Consider the following 7,486-nt stretch of genomic DNA (forward strand, 5'->3'; position numbering starts at 1 on the left):
TCAGCCTCAAGGTTATCCCAGCTAAAGGGCCGCCGCAATCCCTCCGCCGCCCCGCCCCCCACCCAATCCTGGCTCCCAGCTCGCGGGGCCCCGCCCTTCTGCATCCTCGCCGGGCACAGTCACCTTCAGTAGGAGTGCTGCGGAGGCGGAATGGGCGGGCAGGTTGCCCAATGGGCGGGCAGGTTGCCCTTTGGAGGAGAACTACATTCCGTGGCGGAAGGACACGTTACATAAAAATCGCAGCACTGACGTCCTCAGCGCCCAATGGGGAAGCTGCGAGGCAGCAGGACCCGCCCCCGGAGCTCCGGGGACCTCACCCCGCCCCCAGGCCCCCCGGCGCCCGGGCCACCTGTTGCCGCCAATTTGGAAAGCTGGACCAGGGCTCTTCTCTTGACCCTTGGCCCAGGCCGCCCCAGCTGAGCTGCCCTGGCCTACCCAGATGATGCCTAGATTTATGGGTCCCAGGCAGCATTCCCCCAGCCCTGCCCTGCGACTCCCCGCCTCCCCCCGCCCGGGTGCCCGCCCCACTGCACACCCCGGAGACTGAGCCGAACCCGAGGTTCGCGAGCCCGAGATAGGATCAGAGGTGGGGAAGGATGGTGACTCGTGGGATGGTTGGAGGTCTGGGCCGTCTTCGGAGGGGCTCCGACACTGGAACGGGGTTAGGGAGAACCAGGGAGGGCGGAGTGTGCATGGAGCGGGAGCACGAGGCCCTTTTGTTCTTGGGGCTAGAACAAAGAAGGAAGTTGGGACCATGTGAATACTTAAGTAGGGGCTAGAGTCCTGCAGAGCGAGTGCCTGAGAGTAGAAAGTGAATAGAAGATATTAGTATTTTTTGTATTTCCATCAGGAAATGTCACAACGTGAGAGCCCGTAATCTCTGCCGAAGTAAGCACTTCTGTTTCCAAGCTTGTGTATTTAAATCAATTATTGTTGCTTTTCCTACATTCTTCTCTAAAACATTTTCTGATTTCCCAGTAACTAGCCAGTAACAAGTGATGACAGCAGTTATCAACGAAACAGCTGTTAACTCTTGCCATCTTTCAAGAGAGCAAGTTTTGAGAGCAGATACAATGTTGCCTCGTTAAAAATCGTGAATACGATTATCTTAGGTTCTTTCCTTTTCCTGGAAAATGAGACCAAAGGGTGTGACCTGCTCAGGCAGACACCCTGCCTGCAGCTGAATCACAGGCCTTCATTATGCTTTCCTGTTAGCTCAGATAAGCTGACAAGGAAAAAGTGACCACCTAAATTTGTTTGAGATAAAATATTTTAATTTCTTCTGTAAGTCCTTTCTGGTCCCCTTAGTTGTAGATAGGAAGTAAACGCTTGGTTATTGAGGTGGTAAGAGTTGCTGAGAGGAAAAAAAGCCATGCCTCACCAGGGAGAATCAGATTCCTCCCTATTCAGAGAAAGAGGGATGGCATAAATGGCCATCTCTGGCCCCTGAGCTAAACATGAACTAAGTACAGTGGTGAACAACACTGGAGGGGCAATATCTGGCCAATGCTGGACTATGTTGCATTTTAAAGATCTAAATCTATATATATTCCCATGATTGAAAAGCAACGTGTAGTAAACTGAAGAGCTGATAGCAAACTACTGCTCTTCAGTTACAGATATTGATCATCCAATAGTTATAAAAATGCTGTCCATGAAACTTTGGCAGAGACTAATCCACCATATTTTTGCTCACATTAGATGTATAGTGAAAATTTGTCAGAGTTTAAGGTGGTTGTCATTACTTTGCTGAGAAGCAGCATAGTACAGAAGCAAGTGTAGGTTCCATCATATTTAATTCCAATTCCACTCACTAGCCCTATGACCATATCCTGTAATTTAATGAGTCCATTTCCTTAAAAGTAAACTGAAGACAATTCTTGCTCCATAGAGTGAGGTTTGATCAGATGATGCTTGTGAATGAGTATAGCACACGGCCCAATAGGGGTCCTCTTTGAGAACTGACTAGTCCTGGAGGTGTTTCCTTATGACTAGTGCCAGAACATATTTCTCAATTCAAGTAACTCTGTTTGCCCTTCTCTGAACCATCCTCCTGAATCAAATCTTCATTCCTCTGACCCAGCAACAAGTAACCCCAGGGCTACAGGAAACAGGGGAGGCTGAGGGAGGACACAGACTCCCCTGGAAGCTAGCTCCTCCTTCACGAGCCAGTCCTTTCACTGTGCTCATAGACCTGGCAGGATAGGAGAGGGGGCTGCTAGATTCACTGGACCGAGGTGTGAGTGAGGGTGTAGATTGCTGTGTTACCTGTTTGGATTTTCGACCACGGAATCACAGAATCTGGAGTTTAATGATTTAACTCTTGATGGTCATTTGGAGTCCCTGGAGAGGTAGGTTTGTCAGCAAACAATACCCCCGACCAAACCCTGCAGCCTAAAGACAAGCCTTGGCCCTGGCGAACAGGGTAAGGTTACAGGTTTTACCATTACGTGACCTCTTGGCCTCTGCCTGAAATAGCACTGTTACTTCTCTCAGGCCAGTACAGTTTCCAGGGCAGCCCACTGGCCTGAATGTCAGATTTAGAAGTGCTTATCACTTTGGACTTCATATGCCCTTTCCAGAGCCAGACCAAGTAGACTGTAATTTCTTCTATGCCTTCCTTCAGATTCCCAAGGTCTCTTCAGGCCCACCAGGGTGGCAGAAAATCTTAATTCCAGAGTATCCCCCAGACAAATTGTGGAAGGAGGAGAAAGTTGGCCTTTTGGAGTTAGGGATAAAGAGAGAACAGGTTGTCTGTGGGGGAAAGGGAAAAATTCGTGGAGCGGGAGACTTGGAGGGGTGGTTACCACAGAGATGGGTATGGGAAGCCCATTCCAGGGTAAAGGAACAGTAAAAAAAATGTTTTCTGAATGCAGCTGTGGGGAAATGCCTCATCAGCACTTAGAAGGAGGGGAGATCTTGAGGAGTCCTTGTTCATTCCAGTGCAGGAAGTACTGCCTCAGCCAACATGGCCTCCAACAATTTTTCTCTAGCCCAGAATTGCTAGGGCTCACAGGACAAAGCCTCCTTAGGGTGGGTTAGTCCTATCCACCAAGCCACTCCTGTGGAGGCCTGTGCTCTCTCCTTTTTCCCTGCAAGTGTAGCCAGAGCTCAGGCTCCCTAAGATGCAAGTGGAACTGTAAGCAGACCCTATTCCCCCAAAGTAATCCAGATTTAGAAGACCAAGAAAGGCATCAGCGGGAATTCCCTGGCGGTCCAGTGGTTAAGACCGCCCTTCCGCTGCAGGGGGCACAGGTTCGATCCCTGGCCGGGGAACTAAAGATCCCGCATGCTATGGCCAAAAAATAAAATAAAATGAGAAGTTTTACAAAAAAAAAAGGAAAGAAAGGCATCAGCAAACAATAGATCAAATGCCCCCTTCCCCAGGAAGTCTTCCTACTACAGTTCAATCATAATCCGCATTTTCCTTGGCACCATACTTCTAGTCCCCACCTCCATGCTCACTGGCTACAAGTTAACCTGACCCACTTATCCTAGGAAGGACAGCTAGGCCAAAGGAGACTTTGGTCTCCTAGATAAAATAATTTTTGTAGGCAATACTTTAACTTAAAGGGTGACATCTTTGGGCTCCTTGCAGGGTGCCTCTGAAATATTTGTGGAAAAATCTATACAGTACTCCAGAGAGACCGATGCCCCTTCAAATGAACTACTTTATTCCCCCCCGCCTTCTGGGGGAGAAGGACCCTGAAGGAATTATGTGACCCCTGAAGCTTCCTCCCCGCCATTCCCAAATTGATCCCAGAAGCTGAGACATCATCCACCCAAACCCCCATCTCAGAATCCATCCTGTGAGAAGCTGGTAAGTAACCCAGTTATGACTCAGCATCAGACTCTTCCCTTCCTCTCCCCATTGGCCAGAATGAAAGGCAGAATCTAGCAGAAGGCTCCTCCCCTTTGGATGGCCACATCCTCACCACAAACTGAGTCATGGCCACACCCTGCCTGGATGGAAAATTACCATGAGAGGTAAGGGGAAGGTTTAACTCCAGGAGTTTTAAGTTCTCAATCCAGAAATCACAGCCATCTACTCTCCACCTGGAACTAATTGAGGAAAACATTTTCCAGGCCCTATTTGCCCTAACAAAGCATGGCCAGGTCTAAATGAGTAAGGCTGCTTGAGCCCAGGACTATGTGAAAGGTACGAGGCCACCAGTCAACCACTGTGTGTAGTATTGTCCTGGCTTCGGTGAAGGATGATGTCTTGCTCAGATCTGGCTTTCACAGGCTCCACCTCCCCACCTCCCCACCTCCAAGGCAGCCAGGCCTGGGTGGGAGAAAGGGGCAATCCTCCTTCAACTCCCACTAGAGGCTGTAGGAGGATTCCCCTCCAGAAACTCAGGGCCCAGTGCAATTTTCCTTGCAATGAAAGCATTCCTGTTATAGGAATGCTGCGGGTTTTATTAGATTTGTTTTACACAATACATGTTTTGAATTTTTTCAAATATGGTTATGTATGGCTTTCAAACTTCTCAGATGTGAAAAGTTCTGATGCTGTTATGTAGAACACTATAAAATGGTATATTTGATTTCATTACGATTTTATTAGCATTAAAAGACTACTATGCATATGCTATTTAAAAAAGTGATTCCCGGGGGCTTCCCTGGTGGCGCAGTGGTTGAGAGTCCGCCTGCCGATGCAGGGGACGCGGGTTCGTGCCCCGGTCCGGGAAGATCCCACATGCCGCGGAGCGGCTGGGCCCGTGAGCCATGGCCGCTGAGCCTGCGCGTCCGGAGCCTATGCTCCGCAACGGGAGAGGCCACAACAGTGAGAGGCCCGCGTACCGCAAAAAAAAAAAAAAAAAAAGTGATTCCCATGAGGCAAGCTCAAGTTTTTTGAGTTTTTCTGGTAACACACACCATCTGTTCATCACTTCTCATTCCATCATTTGCTAGTACTTGCTATGTCAGATGCCACTGATAAAGAAAAACTGTAAGAAATGGTTAAAAATGAGAAAAGTCTATTACCAATTTCAGAAAATTGAGCAAAAACGTCATTATAACATTTGAGTAGCCAAGCACCTAGGTTCAATTCCTGGAACACCAGTGGGAGCAGTTTGAGAACCCCTGGGGAAGTAAAAGAGTTAAGAGCTCAGGCCCTGGAGTACAGCAACTCTGGTTAAAAACCCAGGATGGCCACTAACCAGTTGTGAGACCTTACCCACATTATTTAAGATCTCTTAAAAAAAACCACCATCTTCCATCTTTGTTGTCAGGATTAAATGAAATAATATTTGTAAAGTTTGAAAGGCTACATAGCATAGAACCAGAATGGCAGCTCTGGAGTCTGGTTGCCTGTCAGTCACTAGCTGTGGAATATGGACAAATAACTTATCCTTTGTGCCTCTTTTCTCATCTACAAAATGGGAATAATGGCATCTATTTCATAGGCTTGTTTTGAGAATTATATTAGTCAATACAGGTAGAGAGCTTACAACAATACCAAGCACACAGTAAGTAAGCCAAGGTATTAGCAAATTATTAAGGTGCTTAGCATAATGCCCAGCACCTACCTAATAAGACTAAAAAATGTTAGCTATCTCTGATACTGTACAGGTGAGCTGCAAGGGTCCTCCCACGAGGCAGGAATTTCAGTTAGGGTGGACTCCCTGATGGATTCATTTACTTAGAGAAATTTCTCCTAGACCTGAAACCAGAATGGAAGAAGAGACTTGTAGAGTCAGAATGTAGCAGTCTTTATCAAGAAGGGGTAAAGGGGGCTTCCCTGGTGGTGCAGTGGTTAAGAATCCGCCTGCCAGTGCAGGGGACGCGGGTTCGAGCCCTGGTCCAGGAAGATCCCACATGCTGCGGAGCAACTAAGCTCGTGCGCCACAACTACCGAGCCTGCGCTCTAGAGCCCGCGTGCCTAGAGCCCGTGCTCCGCAACAAGAGAAGCCACTGCAATGAGAAGCCCACACACCATAATGAAGAGTAGCCCCCGCTCACGGCAACTAGAGAAAGCCCACGTGCAGCAACGAAGACCCAACGCAGCCCAAAATAAACAAATAAAATAATAAGTTAAAGAAAAAGGGGGGTAAAGAAGTTTAAGAAACAGCTCCTAGGGGGATGGACCGTTAAGAATGGTACTTCCATGTTAAGTTCAGGCTTTGTAGTCTTAACTACAAAGCAGGTAAGATACCCAGGCAAAGAAGGTTACCTCCAAGGTAGGATGAAGGTAATGAAAGACAACAGGTAGTCTAGCACAGGCTTTATAAATCAAGAAGCTGTAACAATTTTAAAAACCCTGGGGCCTCCCTGGTGGCGCAGTGGTTGAGAGTCCGCCTGCCGATGCAGGGGATGCGGGTTCGTGCCCCGGTCTGGGAGGATCCCATATGCCGCGGAGCGGCTGGGCCCGTGAGCCATGGCTGCTGAGCCTGCGCATCCGGAGCCTGTGCTCCGCAACGGGAGAGGCCACAACAGTGAGAGGCCCGCATACCACAAAAAAAAAAAAAAAAAAAAAAAAAAAAAAAAAAAAAAAAAAAACCCTGTACTTGGGCTTCCCTGGTGGTGCAGTGGTTGAGGGTCCGCCTTCCAAAGCAGGGGACACGGGTTCATGCCCTGGTCCGGGAAGATCCCACATGCCACGGAGCAGCTGGGCCCGTGAGCCATGGCCACTGAGCCTGCGCGTCCGGAGCCTGTGCTCTGCACCGGGAGAGGCCACAACAGTGAGAGGCCCGCGTACCGCAAAAACAAAAAACAAAACAAAAAAACCCTATATGTAAAAGCCAGGCTTGTTTAATGCTTTTTGTAGTCTCTGTGCTTATATTCCTGTTTTCTTCATTAATAGTTCATAAAATATTTGGCAATATCCAACCTGTCTCTTAGAACTAACTTAGGGTTTTAGGTACACAGAGCACAGCCTAAAAGCCAGCAGAAGGTTGGCAGTGGGAATTTCAACAGGGAGATGGCTTTCACTGAAACAGTTAGGTCTCCTCGAAACAGCTGTCTTCCCTCACACTGCTATCCTTGGAGAATCTGGATTTTGTTTCATTAAGGGAGGCTTTATTTCCTTAGGATCTCTTTATAGATTTCAACCTGCTTCCTGCACCTGCCAGCTCTCCCCCCACCTCCCTTATCCCAAAGAAAGAGCTGCAAGGAGGAGAGTAGGGCCCAGCCCCCAAGACACAGAGCAAGGGAGAGCGGATAGGTTTTGTGCAGAAAGTAGAGGTCCTAAGGAAAGGAGATCTGAGCTGCTTTGGCCTCAGTGGTCCTTTTAAACCTTGAAGAAGGGTCACCAGTGGTATTCCATATCCTTCTCAGTTTGTGTCCTCTGCATAAGTTTCCTTTATCTAATCCGTTGATTAAAATGTTGACAGATCCGTAGTATACTATACTAGATGGACTTAGCTTTGACTCCATCCAAGATAAATAGTCCCAACCCTCATGATATTCCACTCTCCCCACCCCCACCCCCATATGGGGGCTTGGGGCAGGTGCTGGGCCAAGGTTAGTCAGACCACAGTGATCA

Source organism: Hyperoodon ampullatus, assembly GCF_949752795.1.
Source record: "Hyperoodon ampullatus genome assembly, chromosome: 3".
Taxonomy (NCBI): Eukaryota; Metazoa; Chordata; class Mammalia; order Artiodactyla; family Ziphiidae; genus Hyperoodon; species Hyperoodon ampullatus.